The following is a 19,382-nucleotide window of genomic DNA, read 5'->3' as shown; positions in this document are numbered from 1 at the left end:
ACGCTCAACCGACTGAGCCACCCAGGCGCCCCAGTGATTAAGTTTTAAATAGATAAATATTTAAATAGGGAGTGTTATTGTTGACTGTGAAAAAGATATGCCAAATATTTGTGTCTGTTGTGTTTCTTCTTCTTTTTAAAAAGAGTTTATTTATTTATTTTGAGAGATAAACAAAGCACAGCAGGGAAGAGCCGGAGAGAAAGAGGGAGAGAGAGAGAATCCCAAGCAGGCTCCGTGATGTCAGCACAGAGCCCAAGGTGGGGCTGGATCTCACAAACCATGAGATCATGACCTGAGCGAAATCAAGAGTGAGATGCTTAACTGACTGAGTCACCCAGGCACCCCATTGTGTTTCTTGATGAATCTTTAACACCTTGTACCAGGCCTGGGACACTCAGGGCTGTCAGAAGCTGGAAGGGGCAAGAAAGGATCCTCACCTGGTGGTTTAGGAAAACCATGGCTTTGCTAACACCTTCATTCTGAGCTTCTAGCCTCCACCACGATAAAATAATAAATTTCTCTTGTTCTGTGCCGCTCAGTTTGTGGTACTTTGTTATGGCAGCCCTGGGGAACTAAAAATATTTTTGTTAAATAGAAGCATGGAACAAAGTAGTAGGCTAATCACGTCCTTCCAAAAGTAAAACAAGTTGGGATATGAGGTGAAATAGTATTTTACCCATTGGCCTCAGGATAAATTTAGTGAATTTTTTGCTGTTCTAGATATTTGCAGAACAGCAATAACATTTTTCTTTGGTCTGACGTTAAAAAAGAGAACAAATGAACTAAGTGCCAGAATTACTGTCATTTGGGGACATGAGTTTTGTAACAAAGTCTTATACATTAGAATAAAGTCTTATGTTGTAGAACAAAGCAAGAGATGAGTAACTTGTGGTGGTTAGTCATCCATATTACTCAGATATAATTTCTGGCAATGGTCAATTATCATTCTCTTTCTTGTTTGTTAGGAACTCCTATAGATGTATGTGTTATAGAAACATGTTTAGACTAGCATATCTGTATTCACATGTTCATTCACTTATGCACTTACACAATGACTTAACAGATATTTTGGTGCCTATTATGTTTAATACTCTCTGCCTGGAGTTAGGTATAGCATAGTGAAACAAACAGGCAGGTTCCAGCTTGCACTGAGTTTACGGATCATAGGAGAGATGGGAAATAATAAAAATGATGTTACAGGTGTATAATTACACACTGCAAAAGTGTTATGAATGAAACACAGAGGGACATGTGAAAGCACAGAGCGGGGGATGTGAGCTAGCCTGGGTTGATCAGAGAATGTTTTCATGAAAAAATGATACCTAAATGTCCATCAACTGATGAATGGATAAAGAAATTGTGGTTTATATACACAATGGAGTACTATGTGGCAATGAGAAAGAATGACATATGGCCCTTTGTAGCAACGTGGATGGAACTGGAGAGTGTGATGCTAAGTGAAATAAGCCATACAGAGAAAGACAGATACCATATGTGTTCACTCTTATGTGGATCCTGAGAAACAGGAACGCATGGGGGAGGGGAAGGAAAAAAAAATAAGGGTTAGAGTGGGAGAGAGCCAAAGCATAAAAGACTCTTAAAAACTGAGAACAAATTAAGGGCTGATGGGGGGTGGGGGGGGCGGGGAGGGTGGGTGATGGGTATTGAGGAGGGCACCTGTTGGGATGAGCACTGGGTGTTGTATGGAAACCAATTTGACAATAAATTTCATATATTTAAAAAATAATAAAATAAAATATGTATGGGAAAAAAAAAAGAAAAAATGATACCTGTCACTGAGGTTCTAATGCTAAGAATTAACTGAACCAAGAGGTGAGTGGTGGAAAGTGTTTAATGCAGAAGAAAGAGGCAGTCCAAAGGCCCTAGGGGAGAAAAAACAGTTAAATTCCAGGGGTGTAGAGAGCCTGTGTGAAAATGTGAAAGGAGACGGAAAACAAGTAGAGGCCAGAACTGGCAGGAAGCTGCAGGCCACGTCAGGGATTCTGTTCTATATACTAAGAGAGAGAAATAAAAGGGTCATATTTGCAATTCGAGAATATAGTCCTGCCTAACATTTGGAGAGGGAAGAATTGGTTCAAGGAAATAATTCAGGAGACAACTGTAGTATTATTTTAGGTAAGAGATGTTTGTAGCTTGAACTAGGGATTTGGAAATGGAGAGAAATAATGAATTTGCATACACTGTGATATAGATGTGAAAAAAAAAACAACATTTAACTATTTCCTATACCATGTATTGCCTTTCCTTAGAACATCATTCATGCTTAACGTAAATTGGTGCCTGTGCATACTTCTATACATGTACTGAGTCCAGCAAGAAATGATATGCATTAGGAATAGGATAAAAATTGCCAAAGAAAAGTCACCCAGTACACTTTGGTGTCACTTACAAAGTCTCTTTGGGATATTCAGTCAATTTATTTTTCAAATCCCAGTAAGTGCTGTTTCCCCTCCGTTAGTGTGTGTTCTCTTCCTTTATTCACTCTACAGTTGAAATGAGAGGTCTAGATACATACTGTCTGGTGGGGGGAGGATCACTTGTGTGCTTTGCTGTCTTCTCCATGCCTTCAACAAGTTGTCCTTCACTTTGCTTGCTCACTGGGGTCCCAAGACAGATGAACTATGTTCTGTGTTGGGGAAAATAGAGCATTTGTCAGTAGTCTTGGATTATCTCACATCTATCTAGATTAATTTCCTCCTGATCCCCCTGAGATTTGGATTGTAAAAAGGAAGCCAGAATACTTGTTTCAATATTCCTAAACATTTTTGTTTCTTCACATCACTTGCCCATTGCCCCCCCCCCAATTCAAACCCACTCTCAGTATCTACATGGTCTTCCCCATTTCTTGTAGGAAGTGATTTCCCTACATCATATCACGCATTTCCACATCATACATTCTCCCTGCAAAAGACTTTATCAGAATGAAGTTTGCATATTGATCCTCCAGGTATACTTTATATTTTCCAAGCCTTATTCTTGGTATATAAATATAAACTTCTGGTATTATAAGGTTTTTACCCATTTCTATATAATCTGGATTTCAAGTTTAACATTTTACTACACACACAAACTAAATCCTAATTTGAAATTCAAATTAAGTAAAGAGTTATTTATTTTTGGCTGGATCTGCCTGACACAGTATGTAAAGATTCAAAGCTGAAAAATATGGGAGTCTACAATGGAATTATATCTGCATGTAATTTTTAATGTATTTTAATTTATTTTAATGTATATTTTATTTAATATACAGTACGATATTGGTTTCAGAAGTAGAATTCAGTGATTCATCACTTATATACAACACCCAATGCTCATCACAGTGCCCTTCTTCTTCTTTTTTTTTTTAATTTTTATTTATTTTTGAGAGAGACAGAGAGACAAAGTGCAGCAGAGGAGGGGCAGAGAGAGAGGGAGACACAGAATCCGAAACAGGCTCCAGGCTCTGAGCTGTTAGCACAGAGCCCGATACAGGGCTCAAACCCACGGACCGTGAGATCACGACCTGAGATGAAGTTGGACGTTTAACCTATTGGATCAGCCAGGTGCTCCACAAGTGCCCTTCTTAATACCCATCACCCATCTAGCCCATTTACCATGCATCTTCCTCCAACAACCCTCAGTTTGTTCTCTATCATTAAGAGCCTTTTATGGTTTGTTTCCCTTTCTTCTCTTTCACCCTACTTCCCATATGTTCATCTATTTTCTTTCTTAATTCCACATACAAGTGAAATCATATGGTATTTGTCTTTCTCTGATTGACTTATTTTGCTTAGCATAATACATTATGGCTCCATCCACGTCATTGCAAATGGCAAGGTTTCAGTTTTTTGATGCTGAGTGGCATTCCATTGTGTGTGTGTGTGTGTGTCTGTGTGTGCATGTGTGTGTGTGTGTGTGCACCACATATTATTTATCTATTCATCAGTGAGGTCTCTCCATAGTTTGGCTATTGATGATAATTCTGCCATAAACACTGGGATGCATGCACCCCTTCAAATCTGTAGTTTTGTATCCTTTGCATAATACCTAATAGTGTAATTGCTGGATCATAGGATAGTTATATTTTTTTAGTTTTTTGAGGAAATTCCATACTGTTCTCCAGAGTAACTGCACCAGTTTGCAGTCCTACCAGCAGTGCAAGTAGGTTCCCTTTCTCCACATCCTTGCCAATACCTGTTGTTTCTTGTGTTGTTAATTTTAGACATTCTGACAGGTGTGAGGTGGTATCTTATCATGGTTTTGATTTGTATTTCTCTGATGATGAGTGATGTTGAGCATCTTTTCATGTGTCTGTTAGCTATCTGTAGGTCTTTGGAGAAGTGTCTATTCATGTCTTCTGCCTATTTCTTAACCGGGTTGTTTGTTTTTGGGGTGTTGAGTTTGATAAGTACTTTATAGATTTTGGATACTAACCCTTTATCAGCTATGTCATTTGCAAAAGTCTTCTCCCATTCCATAAGTTTTGTTGACTGTTTCCCTTGCTGTGCAGATTTTTTTTTTTTTAAATTGATGAGGTCCTAATAGTTCATGTTTGCTTTTGTTTCCTTTGCCTTTGGTGGGTGATGTGTCTAGCAGAAGTTTCTCTGGCCAAGGTCAAAGAGGTTGCTGCCAGTGTTCTCTAAGATTTTTAGGGTTTCCTGTCTCTCAGTTAGGTCTTTCATCCATTTTGAACTTATTTTTGTGTATGTTGTAAGAAAGTGGTCCAGTTTCATTCTGCATGTCACCATCCAGTTTTCCCAACACTGTTTCTTGAAGAGACTATCTTTTTTCCGTTGGATATTCTTTCCTGCTTTGTCAAAGATGAGTTGGTCATATAGTTGTGGGTCCATTTCCAAGCTTTCTATTTGGTTCCATTGACTATGCATCTATTTCTGTACCAGTACAATACTGTCTTGATGACTGCATCTTTGCAATATAGTTTAGAATCTGGAATTGTGATTCATCCAGTTTTGTTTTTTTTCTTTTTCAGGATAGATTTGGCTGTTCAGAGTCTTTTGTGGTTCCATACAAATTTTAGGGTGGTTTGATCTAGCTTTCCAAAGAATGATGGTGGTATTTTGATAGGGATTGCATTAAATGTGTAGATTGCTTTGGGTAGTATGGACATTTTAACAATGTTTGTTCTTTCAATCCATGAGCATGGAGTGCTTTTCCATTTTTTTTTTAATGTTTATTTTTGAGACACAGAGAGACAGAGAGACAGACAGAGAGACAGAGCATGAGCAGGGGAGGCACAGAGAGAGGGAGACACAGAATTACAGAATTCGAAGCATGATCCAGGCTTTGAGCTGTCAACACAGAGCCCGAAATGGGACTCGAACTCACAAACTGTGACATCGTGACCTGAGCCGAAGTCAGATGCTTAACTGACTGAGCCACCCAGGTGCCCATGCTTTTCCATTTCTTTGTGTCCTTTTCAATATCTTTCATATGTCTTCTATAGTTTATCTCTTTATCTCTTTAGTCAGGTTTATTCTTCAGTATCTTATTGCTTTTGATGCAGTAATAAATGAGATTTATTCCTTGATTTCTTTTTCTGCTGCTTCGCTATTGGTGTATAGAAATGCAACAGATTTCTACACGTTGATTTTATATTCTATGACTTGGCTGAGTTCATGTATTCATTCTAGCAATTTTTTGGTGGAGTGTTTCAGGTTTTCTACATAGAATATCATGTCATCTGCAAATAGTGAAAGTCTGTCTTCTTCCTCATTGATTTGTATGCCCTTTATTTCTTTTTTTTTTTTTTATCTGATTGCTGAAGCTAAGACTTCCAGTACTATGTTAATGTTAATAGTAATGGTGAGAGTGGGCATCTTTGTCTTGTTCCTGACCATAGGGGAAAGGCTCTGACTTTTTCCCCATTGAGGATGGTGTTAGCTTTGGGTCTTTCATATATGACCTTTATGATGTTGAAGTATGTGTCATCTAACCCTACTTTGTTGAGGGTTTTTGTCAAGAATGGGTGCAGTATTTTGCCGAGTGCTTTTTCTGCATCTATTGACAGGATCATATGGTTCTTATCCTTTGTTTTATTAATGTCGTGTGTCGTGGTGATTGGTTTGCAAATATTGAACAGGCCTGCAGCCCAGGAATAAATCCCACTTGATCATAGTGAATAACTCTTTTCATATGCTGTTGAATTCGATTTGCTAATATCTTGTTGAGAATTTCTGCATCCAAGTTCATCAGGGATATTGTCCTGTAATTATCCTTTTTAGTGGGGTCTTTGTATGGTTTTGGAATCAAGGTAATGCTGGCTTCACATGTTAATTTTAAAAAATGAAGCAGGTTTAGTATCTTGGCATTTGTGTCTGGTTACATCTTTTCCTCTAAGAATGTCACTTTCTTTCTTCATGTGATGACATCTTGGTACTTGGTAAAGTTTAGATATTTTCAAGTAGACTGGGGACAAAACCCACACTTCAAATGTTGAACTTAAGCTCTAGCTTGTTTAATGTCTTTTGATCCAACACCATGTGATCACTGAGCATGAGTCAACTAATGTACGGCTGATCCATTGTCTTCATTTGTGCATGTGTGTATGTGTGTAGGCACTAATGACCATGCACTTTGCCATTATCTGTGAGCACATCTTAAGTTTTTTTATTACATTTATTTATTTTTGAGAGACAGAGACAGAGCACAAGTGGGGAAGGGGCAGAGAGAGGAGACACAGAATCCAAAGCAGGCTCCAGGCTCCGAGATGCCAGCACAGAGCCTGACGCTGGGCTTGAACTCACAAATTGTGAGATCATGACCTGAGCTGAAGTTGGATGCTTAACCGACTGAGCCACCCAGGTGCCCCTATCAGTGAACACATCTTGATGTTCTTACCTTATCCGCAGCTTGATTCTGCTCCACTCTCTTCTCACTACTTCAACTTTTTTTAATGGCAAATCAGTTTTTTTTTAATGTTTATTTATTTTTGAGGAGGGAGAGAGCGAGAGAGAGCGAGAGCGAGAGAGAGAGAGAGAGAGAGAGCAAGCACAAGCAGGGGAAGAGCAGAGAGAGAGGATGACGCAGAATCTGAAACAGGCTCCACGCTCTGAGCTCTCAGCACAGAGTCCGCCTTTGGGCTCGAACTCAGGAACCACAAGATCATGACACAAGTTGAACTCATTCGCTTAACTGCCCAACTGAGCCACCCAGACACTCCACCACGTCAACTTTTTATACACGCACTCTAGGCATTTTGTCATTATGGGGTGGTTGCAAAGCTACGTGATTAAAGGAGAGAGATAATTCAGGGAAAGACATAAGGATATACATAGAAAATATTTTGCAAGTCTGAATATATTACTAAAGTAATTCTGACAATAAGAACATTTTAAATGTATTTTAAACATCTAATGCACTTAAAATTTTAACATAATTCATTTATTATATAAAAGACTACATATAATTATAGATTTTCTCAGGTAAAGAAATCTGAAAAAGTTACGCCTAACAAATTTATTTCATTTTCTTATGTTAAGTACATTGTATAAAGGGGATATTCATCTTGGGTATATATTCACAGAGGAAATACTATTAATAAAGAAAAACTGAGTGTTTCCAAGAGAGAAATATTTGCACACTTCCTATATTAATGACAGTGTACTCTGTATGCACAAAGTCATAGTTACACATACACAAAGTAAGTTACAAGCACTGGCTTTATTTTTTTATCCAACAATTTACAATCCAAGTATGGTAACATTTTTACCTCTATTAACAGCATCCTGACCTTTCAGGTAAACCTTTATTTTGAAAATCACTGATACATTTTAAATTAATAACTGTGATAAAGTTTCATATATGGGCATATGTGATACATTTGACTTTCTAAAACATAATGTATTGAGTGGGGAAAAAAGGTAATCTAAACAGGCCTATGAACTGTTTCTTGGGGCCAAATGTATCCTTTTAAGGCACTATTTCATATACAAATGCCCTAGATATCTGAAAGAAGTATATGAACATAAGATTTTTATGGCATTGGGAAAGAGAATCTCAATATTAGAATGAAAAAAACACTATTCATGAGTGAATTTTTGCAACAAGGAAAACTATGCCAATTGGTAACACTTGTTACAGTATAGAAATGTTAGCCCTTTGAGTTATGAATTTCTATCTGAATCAATAGGTCTGAATCTTTGGAATTTACTATTGCGATTCATGCTTTTTCATATTTATATTCAAGTCAATACAGATTAAATGGGCCCATAAATTTTAATGTTCCTTCTAAAGTAAGGTGTTTATTTTCACTATCACCACCACCACCTACCCTCTCCTCCTTGGTACAAGCACAGCCTAAGAGTTTTTTATTCCTTCAATAGCGTCAAGTGAAGGAAGCAAATGAATTCAATTGTAAAAGACAGTTATGGAGCACTAATGTGCAGAGAGAACAGTGGGTATGAACGTCATGTAGCTACCCAACAGATAAAAAGAATCTTGGTAAAGTGGACCCCAGCTGTGTTCTTCCAGATGCCAATTTTTACTTAATAACCATTAGAACAGGCAACAAAGCAATTAATGGATCTATGAAATGAAAGAAAAAGCTGTCGGGTAGATCACCTTTTAAAAGTCTGAATTTGTAAAATGATATAAGCAAAAATAGGATAAAAGGCAGTTTCTCAATTAATGGTAACCTTTTACAAACATTTTTCAATACTGACTTGCCCCTAGCATAATTTATATGGAATTTAATAAAATATAACTACATGAAATCAAAGTATCTTAAAGGGTATGAGTGACAGCTCACCCACCTATCAACACACATTCTCCTAAATCAAGAATTCTGTGTCCAGTGAAATAGCCCTGTGACAATTTAGCCTCTTGTTGGATAACTAAAAACTCAAACTCACTACTTAATAAAAAAATATTTCATTATTTGGCAGTATTTTTAATAAGTTATTGTTAATGACTTGAAGTGTGCACTCTATAAAATTTTTAACTCCACAAAATTTTAAATTGCTCTTTGAAGAAAGGTGAAAGTCATGTTTATTTTCATATGCTAGGCTTTCAGATATTTAGTGCAAGTGTATGTTGGGGGAGGTGACATCAGGAATTTCTCTTTTTCATCTGTTTCCTGATATCAATATTCCCAGTACCTTTAAAATTCCTCTTATAAAATGAATATCATAGAAATCATGTTTATAAACTTTAACATTCACATACCTGTATATATTAGTTTATTTCTGTAATACAGAATTAATTTGTTATGACTATTTGCATGGATAATTCCCTATACTCTTGTCTGTGAATTTAATAATTAAGACTTGAGTAAAGGACATTATCAACATCTTTCCATGATTGGAAATGTTCATAATAAGAGTTTAATTTTGACCTCACTTATTAAAGAACACCTAGTAATAAATGACAAAGCTAATAGAATATAGATTTCGTACCTTGAACAATTTTTGTCTCATTAGGTCATAACTATTTTGAGTTAATGCATATCTAATTGATAGAAAGAATTAGATGACATAAAGGAGATAAATTATTAAATTATACAACTTGGATTTTTTTTCAAATTTTAGTTTTGGATTTTAAAGTTGCTCAATAGGTAGGTAGGTAGGTAGGTAGATAATAGATATACACAGAGAGATTATATATATTAATTAGCATAACTTAATTTAAGGTTGGAAATAAATGACCAATGTATTGAATCAATAGATAAGATTGAGTGCTGTGTTGCATTTAGCCCTACCATGAATCAGAGGGAATGATGTATGTGGCATTCCTTTTATGCAATAGGAGAGTGATAGAAAATTATGAAGATATAGATAGATAGACATATAAATATATCTATAAAACATGCATCTTTGTATTTATGCATGCACATCTATCACTGTGTTTACAAAGTATCATGAACAGGAAATAAACTGAGAAATACTCAAAATGCAGAAAGAGGATGAGCTTACCATGAGCAGAGACAAACAGATCTTAACACTTGTAGGACTGTATAATAGTGTGTGGTAGGGGTACTTCTAGGTATTCTTCAAGCACATACTGAAAAGATGAAATAAACCCAGAGAAATCCTTCATATAATTATCAGGATGACTAATTATGAACTTGCACTAATAAAACTAGAAGATTTGGCCCCTTCCTCTTCTCTTTACATCACTTGTCCTCAGCTAAAGAAAGTAGCCATATTTGTGCCTTCTCTCCATTTGTCCCCACACCTCCTCTCAAGAGTTGGGTTTGGGAGTGAGGCAGGACAAGTATTCCAATAATGAGTAATGTCTAGAAGGAATGTGGAGCCCTGAAACTCATAACTCAACTGCACACCATAAAAAGCAGCATACCCCACCCTACCCTACATCAATGGAGGTATGTCTGGAATCAATGTCTGCAGCTGATTGACAGACAAACAGGGATTCTTGAACCAATGAGACATCATTTGACAACTGAGCATACAACCAGACATCACATCACTAAAATTTCAGAAAAATCAAAACCACCTAAAAGACAAAATATCAACCAGAGAACAGACTTTTAAGGAAACAAGATAACAAAAAAAGAATAGTAAATAAAGATAATTAATGTCTAAATCTTTTGTAAAATATGGATCTTAGGAATTTAAAATATGAGCATCAATATTAAAACTAAAAATGGTATGACCCTTACTCAAGTCCCAATTCAAACCAAAAAACCCTAGCATATGAGTTGATTTGAGTACTCATTGAATATGTGATGATATTATGGAGATACTGTGTTTTTTTTGCTTGATAATGGCATTTAATTTATTATTTTTTGTTGAAGTATAATTGACAGATAATATTATACTAGTTTCAGGTGTACAACATAATTTCATATTTGTATATATTGTGAAATGATCACCATAATAAGTATAGTTAACACCCATCACCACACATAATTTTTTCTTGTGATGAGAACTTTTAAGATTTATTCCTCTTAGCAACTTTCAAATATGCAGTGTAATATTATTAACATAGTTGCCATGCTCCACATTACATCCCCAGAATATATTTATTTTATACCTGGATTTTTTTTTATCTCTTGACCCCCTTCACCCATTTTGACCATGCCCCACCCCCCTGCCTCTGGCAACCACCAATCTATTATTCTGTGTATCTATGATCTTATGGTTATTTTTTTCTAGATTTAGATTCCATATGTAAGTGAGATCTTTAGATGTATATTGATAGATATTTGCACATAAAATAATATAATGTATGGGATTTGCTTAAAAATAATCCACAGGAGAGCAGGTGGATAATGTAAATGGAAGTAAATGTGAAAAAAGATCCATGAATGGATAATGAATTCAGGTGATGGGTACATAAGACCTTATTACACCACTCTTTCTATTTTTGCATATGGTTTCAATTGACAGGAAAGCAGAGGATACAAAGGTAGGGAACAATTTAATGAGTTAGGTAGTTTGAAAAAATTAGTGTAATTTGGCAGTGTTTGCTCTGAAAGTTTAGCTGTGAATGAAACACCCATAATTTACAACTTTGTCTAATTGATGTACTAAGAGGAGGGTATAAAATACATGTGAAAAAAAATACAACATTGAGCTGAAAAAAAAATTAGGTGACTTTAGAGCACACCAGTGAATTAAAGTGAAAGAATGCAAAAATACCCAAACAAGCAAACAACAACAAAAACAAACAGAAAGTCCAGTTTGGTACATGAATTTAACATCCCAGAGGATAAATAAGAAATTCAAAAATATAATAAATGAAATGGAATAGCTTTATCAGCCATGCAAGCAAACCATATGTATGTGCCTACAAATATATAAACCGGTTTTATTAGCAACCACAGCGCATGCTGAAGGCAGAGTAACGAGAACCTAAGGGAACTCAGTTTTAAAGCTAGCCCACCATTAGATTAGGAAGGTAGATGGCAGCAATATAATTTCAGCCCAATAATGGTAGGAGAAAAATGAACTGAATGAGATGGCAAGGCTTTGGGAAAGGCAGATTCTGGGAGGAGGTTGGGGGGAATAACAAACAAAAACAAAAACAAAACAAGGAGATGGTGTTGCTGAGATTTTCTATCACTAGGGACCACAGTTAATTGAGTCATCCTTTTAATTATTTTTCTACCCCATTTATTGTTGCTCTAACATGCCAAACACATGCCTTGGAGCCTTTTCACTTGCCTTCCTTCTGCCCTGATGACTATTGCCCTGGTAACTGCGAGACTCCCCCCTTCCCTCCCACCTCTTTATTCAGGCCTCTTCTCAAATGTCTTTTGATCAGAGAGACTTTCTCTAACCATATTATCTAAAATAATTGTTGCTGCTCCCCCAGAATTCTCTAGTCCTTCGCTTGCTTCATTTTTTCTACATAATAATTAAATCCCCATGACATTGTTTACTTATTTATTTGCTTGTTTGTCTTTTCCCACTAGGATGTAAGCTCCAATAAAGCATCTAGAACAGGGTTTGACACTAGTATGAAACAGAAAACATTATAAATTATTTAATGTCTTGGAAAGGAAAGAGCTGAAACCCCCTACCAACACTTCTTTGGGAAATGGTGGTTACTTGCTAATGTACAAAAGCAGAAAATCATATGGGAAAAATATGTTATTTATATCTTCTTTAAATGCGAAGGAAAGAATAGGAACAGAAATGATACATGAAATTCAACAACAAATGCTTTTTACTGGATTTAAGTGTGTCTCTAAATATATTTCTTACAAACCAAATTAATGAAATAAATTCAATTCTGTTTGTATTTTATCAAAGAAAATCTTATTTTCAAAATGCCTACCTCTTGTCTTTAGCATACTCAGATGACATTTCAGCAATTTGAGTGCAAATTGCAAATAACCGAAATTATATGTTCTTTAAATAATGTGATCTTAAATAAATATAAGAATTCAGTGAAGTGGATCCTTAGTGACAACCTCAGGCACTGAGTTAAATATTTATTATGAGAAGGATTCTCTATGTGCTAATAACTTCTTTCTCCCTAGGCTTCACTTTTTGATATGTATTCCCCATTATTAAGTGATGAATTTTTATTGGTTTAACATAATATATTCAGAACGTCTTCTGGTACCCAAATGATTGTCATTTGTGTCCCTCAGACTATAGGGCTATTACCTGTCAGTTGCATCTTCAGACCTCCCCAAGTACAGGAGAATGACAGTGTTTGAGCCTTTACCATCTGGCCACTGACTTCCCGGAGTGATCCTTTGTGCAGGTCACATAAAGCAAATATGGGGTGCTCCAACATTAAAAATTAGTAACATTTTCAATAGCAAATGAAACTTTGAACATTCTTCACAATCACTCTCAAGATTCACTCTTATAACTATGATCAATGAACAAAATTTTAATAACATAAATCTTGTCATACTTCATCATTAATCAGTCAATATAATAATCTTCTATTAAAGACCCTATTGTTAAGTACATGATTATTCTTTAAAGTCAACTACAAAATATCCAATTTATCCTTATAACTCATGGATATCAATGCATTATCTTAATATTTAAACAGCAGTCATATTTTTCATCTATAATATCTGATTTTCATAATTTACCTCTTGACTAAGTTTCATACTCTATATATTAAATAGTAGTGCATTTATTTGAACCATCTCAATTTAGATAAAGTATATAGAAAGACAAATGTTAATATTTGTTGAATATCTTCTATATGTTGGGCCCTATGATAAAAAATGTAATTTAATTTATTTTCGCCAAAATCATTTTGTAGATTAGGAAACAGAGTCTCTAAGAGGTTTTGAAACGGTGTCAAGTTGACATAGTTAATACGTGCCAGTGCTGGAATTCAAATCCAGATCTGGTTGCCCCACAAGGAAGCTCTATCTGTGTCATTTTAGTTTGAATAGATTTTGATCATGCTCCTCTCATATATTCAGGATTGAAGATCCATGAACATATCTCTCCTCCTGAGGCTTTTCCTTGATCCCTTTGTTGTCTCAGTTTCTACTTTCTGGACTTTCTCCAATCCTATTTTTGTCTATATACTGTTCTGAAAGTATCCCAGGGATCCCAGTAGGTTAAGACTCTTGATTTTGGCTCAGGTCATGATGTCTGAGTTCGTGGGATCCAGTCCCACTCTAGGCTCTGTGCTGACATTGCAGAACCTTCTTGGGATTCTCTCTCTCCCTCTCTCTCTGCCTCACCCCTACTTGCTCTCTCTCTCTCTCTCCCAGAATAAATAAATAAACACTAAATATTTTTGAAAGAATCCCAAATGATAGATGTCACAGTTTTATAAAAATGTGCAGATATTTTGTTTTTATTTATATACACTAAAAGATATGCCATTTTAGACTTATGGAGAGTTTCTAATTCATTGTGTATCTTTTTTTTTTCTTTGTCATCTGAGCTAATATTGATGTAGATTCTAATAAAGTAGATAATAGACATTATCAAATGTTTATTAAGTTAAGTTTCAAGATTTCTTGGGTATTTACAATCGTGTTTTATTTGGAACCATGTAACTTTCTGAAGTTAAATCATAGGATAAAATGGATTATTTATTCTTAATATTAGAAAAATTGTAAGCTGCATTCAGGAAGTGAAAACTGTAGGTTAAATGCAGAGTACTAGGTGAGTAGATGGTAATAAAATTGAGTTAATCCTCAAAGTAATTGGTGCTAGACTGATGGAAGAGTAACATTTTAGAGATTACTCGGATACAATTACTGAGATACATGTCTATGGACCTTCTACATTGATGACATAGGTTTAAAATCTACAGTTTTACTTGGGATACAGTATCATTGGTTATGATATTTCACCTCAATATTTTTCAGGAAAGGATCAGTGTGGTATGGTACTTTCAAAAGATCTGTGTCTGAATTGTGAAAATGCTGGAGACTAATACAAAAATTTGTACAGATTACATCATTGTTTTAGCCTTTAGGTTAATGATCTAGAAAAGAGTACTAACCACCTCTCCTTTCTTTCAAAATTAGTTCTCCCCACAATATCCTTTCAGTTCATTCAATATGCCAAGCAGTCTCCACACCCTGGGTATTTGCATCTAACATTTTTTTTTCTTATTTTCCCCATGGTTTGCTTTTCCTTGTGCATCAGGTCTCACCTTTACTATCAGAGCTTAGAGCCCTATTTTCTTCTTGAAAACCATCGCAATGTATAAAGTGAGATAACATGTTAAAGTTCTTTAAAAATACAAAACCCGGCACTGTAATTTGTCATTTAAAAAAATACCATTTCTTTTTTTTTTTATATTTATTTTTTTTTTTTTTTTACGTTTATTTTTGAGACAGAGAGAGACAGAGCATGAACGGGGGAGGGGCAGGGAGACACAGAATCGGAAGCAGGCTCCAGGCTCTGAGCTGTCAGCACAGAACCTGACGTGGGGCTCGAACCCACGGTCTGTGAGATCATGACCTGAGCTGAAGTCGGACGCTTAACCGACCAAGCCACCCAGGCGCCCCTAAAAAAATACCATTTCTTATACAATTCCTAAATTAAATTAAGATGGCATTACTATATGAAAGCAAGTATGAAACTGCCTGGTTTCTTATTTCTAAAGCTTATTACTGAATTCTCTTTGTCTACATTTTTAAGTCCTTCTGTTGGGGAAGAAGATATTCCTCAATGATCTATCTCTTTCTTTTGATTTTTGCATTTTTCCAATCTAATCAAGGTAACTTTAGAAAAATCTTAAATTATATATCATCTCCCTGTTTAAAACCCTTCACTAATTTTCCAGCACAGTACAATTAAAGTTGAAATTCTATACTGTGAATTACACCATCTCTGGCCCTCTCTTCCACACCCACTCACTAGCAGCCATCTTTCTGTTCCTCCAATATCCCATGCTTTTTGCACTTCAGTGACTTTCAGCAGCCATTTTCTCTCTGGTTTGCTCTTCTTCCTCCTCTTATGTTGTTTTCTTGTGTTTTGTGTTTACTCTCTTCATCCACGAGCCATGTATATATGTTCTGTTGTTTGGAGGGGTTCTAATGTCAGATTAGTGGGGGAGCACTTTTCTAAGAATTCTGTGAAGAGAACTGTCTGTGCAATGCCATTTGTGATCTCACCGCATTGATCACTTCATAACACTTGGAGTGTTTTGTGTAGGTTTTGTTCATTTAGTTGTTTATAGTTTTTGTCCACAAATAAAGTAAAAGCTCTGTGGGGACAGTGAGAACCCCCATTCACAGTGCAAGTTATAGGCACGTAACATGTGCTCAATAATAATTTGTTTCATGATTGAATAGATTCCAACAATTTCATAACACTAAGTCAAATATTTAATCATTTTCACCTAACAGCCTAACTCATTATTAGAAATTTAGTTATTTCAATATTGGGCAGTCTTGATCTAACTAAAAGTCAAATTACTGAAATTCCTTGTTTTACTGAAGAACATGAATAGGTATCTTCTTATTGGTAAGTTCATTTTTTAGATTGTAATTCTCCTGAACTTTTCTGACATCGTTGAACTATTTACCACCTACATTTTGAAATTCTGTTCTCCTTTGTCTTCTGTTCAAATACCCTTTTGAAAGAATACATTTTAGAGGTTGTATGTGTCAGTGACACCTCCTAAACTGTCATACTGTCAGTGGCACTAATAAAACAACATTTTAAAAATTGCGATTGTATGGAATTCAATACTTTCTGTACATTGGCTACATTTACAGTTTCAAAAGTATGTTTTAATGTTTAATAAATGTTATTTACCACATAAGCTGACCTACTCTCTGTCAAAAAGAAATAAACGTCAAACTATTTGTTTTCATTTCAATGTCATGGACAATATTATTCTGTACGACTTGAGTCCCTTTCACACCTCGTGTGTGTTCATGCATGTATATAGGTATATTACCACACATACGTATGCACACACTGTGAGTTTGAATAGGAAATGATTAATTCAGGCTGCAGTCACTGCTTTCTTCTACGGCTTTATTAGAAAACACTACCTACAGCAAAGGAAAAGAAGCTTTAAAAGGGGTTAGTGAAACACAATCTAATGTGAAGGAAGTAGGCAACTTTAGGAGTTATGTTGCATATGAAAATTGAAATTTTACAACTCTCTATAACCTATAAAATTCTCTCTTGTTAACCAAAGAAATAGACTCAGGCATGGCTTTCTAGGAGTCTAGATAATTGTGTGATTGCCGCTTCGGCCTCTCTATGCCTCTTTTTGCATGTTTGGAAAACAGGCAAGTAAACTAATTATGAAAACGTAGCTGCAAAAGCTGTATGTACATTATAAGAATTTGAAAAATGTTTAAAGCATCTTATGTTGTGGGATAATCAAAATTTAAAATTTTTCTTTTTGCGTGTGTTTTCTACCAAGATAAGTCCTTATACCCTTCACTGCACAGGGCTAAGTACATAGCCAATTCTCAATGTTAGTTGATTGATTGATTGATTGAAATATCCTGTGGTTTCAAATAATCTGCATGGCTAGACATTTTTGTGAGTGTCAGAAATCCATACTCTGGATTTTCAGTGCTTATATAGAAGTATAGATTTGTAGCAGTAGATCAGAAATAATGAATGAGTCTTCTGGTAAGCTTGTTCTATTGGATGTAAGCGTCAGTCTTCGACTCCTCAGGCAAGAATCTAGAAAGCGGAAATTTCAAATCTATCCTGTAATGTAAATTGTTTTAGTAGTCCATTCTATTCATTCAAACAACTTTAGTAAGTGAAGGAATGTTTGTTTATTGAAAACAAAGCAAATTAAGTTTTTAAAAAAATTTATGATGAAATAGAATTAACATTCTCATGCAAAACCGGCACTTGGACATACTTTCTTCATTTGACTAAAATTTTACTACAAATAAAAACACAATGATGTCTCATAATGCAGTATATATGGTGGTTAATATATGTAAATTCCATGTACATGGTTCAATAAATATTAAAGGGCAAGTTTTATAACTGGAAAAATAGTTTGTAATATTCTTAGTAAATTTGTTGTTTCACTCACATTATCAGGAATTTACTTACTGCACCAGGATTTCTCTTAATTCCTCACAACTCAATGCCAATACTAGTTTTTGTAATCTCTAAATTACTTTATTTACTCATTAACTTCTCATTATGTTTCCCACTTGTATGAGAGAGTAAAATTACTTAAGTGATTTGTCAACTGAAGCAAGTATTTCTAATGAATTTCTCCTACTTGAAATGATTTTGAATATATACAGACATTTATGAATACTGGCTACTCCTACAATAAATTTATGTGAATTGTCAATTTTTATCATTTACTTGCAAAGCCACTAGGTCACCTGAAGAGCAATTCTGTGGTTAATCAAGAATCATATATTTTGAATACTCAAATGTAGAGTAAGTTGTATTTTTTATAAAATGCTTGTGAAAGTTGCAAGACCAACTATTAAAAGCCTTATTTCCAAAACTCTGTCTATCTCAAAATGAAAGTTAATTAAATATACACATAGTTTCAAAATAAATCATTTCATCTTCAACACTTTGAACAAGGCTTGGCACATAAAATGTGCTTAGTAAAAAAAGAAAAACATGTATATACGTGTGTGTGTGTGTCTGTGTGTGTGTGTTTGAATAAATGAGGGGATAGATGGATGATGCATGGATAGAATTCATATATATATATATATATATATATATATATATATATATATACTTTTATTTGTAATGTAAATAAAATTTTTGAATTTAAATATGAAGGCTTTTATTTTTTTTAATTTTTTTTAAAATTTTTACATTCATTTACTTTTGAGAAACAGAGTGAGATAAAGTATGAGCGGGGGAGGGGCAGAGAGAGAAGGAGACACAGAATCTGAAGCAGGCTCCAGGCTCTGAGCAAGCGGTCAGCACAGAGCCTGATGAGGGGCTCGAACCCACAAACTGTGAGATCATGACCTGAGTCGAAGTCAGACACTCAACCAACTGAGCCATCCAGGTGTCCCAAGACTTTTAAAATAAATTTTAACAGATGCAATGGAAAATATTTCTAAATATATTGTGCATTTCATTGCATCTTTCTGAAAATGCGTTTTCAAAATACATGCTAATTTTTTTAGTGTTTTAGAGTCCTTTGTAATAAAAATGAGAGTACTGAAATATTCTAGAAACCACTGCTTTGTAATTCTCTTTGCTTTTACACTATATGACAGCATACATAGTTTTATAGTACTTTTGTTTAAATATTTATTTTTTGCTCTCTTCTTCACTGTAAAGTGTCACCCCCCAATTGGCCATTATTAGTAATTCAAAAAGTGTTTATTCATTTCCTATGCCATAATAGCCACTGTGTTAGGCACTATGAATTCCATATTATATAAGACATTATTTTCTGCCCTCTAGAATCATCCTAGCCTAGGAAGTACCTAGTAAGGTAATCTCCATTTTTCCAAAGATTATTGCTCCAAAGAAGGAAAAAAT

At 35.1% G+C, this 19,382-nt stretch overlaps 1 long non-coding RNA gene across 2 annotated transcripts; it reads right to left on the bottom strand.

Annotated features, from left to right (window-relative positions):
- Positions 1-443: 443 nt before the first annotated feature.
- Positions 444-15,969, bottom strand: LOC125934191 (uncharacterized). 2 transcript variants are annotated; one of them, XR_007461262.1, is made up of 3 exons: positions 15,783-15,969; positions 2,537-2,647; positions 444-572 (listed from the first exon to the last, which is right to left on the bottom strand). It is a non-coding gene; the product is annotated as an uncharacterized LOC125934191 (long non-coding RNA). The 2 variants fall into 2 exon arrangements; XR_007461263.1 differs by lacking the exon at positions 15,783-15,969 and adding an exon at positions 13,095-13,220.
- Between the last annotated feature and the right edge of the window lie 3,413 nt (positions 15,970-19,382).

Source organism: Panthera uncia (genome assembly GCF_023721935.1).
Source record: "Panthera uncia isolate 11264 chromosome A1 unlocalized genomic scaffold, Puncia_PCG_1.0 HiC_scaffold_16, whole genome shotgun sequence".
In the NCBI taxonomy this organism is placed as follows: domain Eukaryota; kingdom Metazoa; phylum Chordata; class Mammalia; order Carnivora; family Felidae; genus Panthera; species Panthera uncia.
Note: the sequence above shows the minus strand (reverse complement) of the source record. Positions and strands in the feature narration are given on the sequence as shown.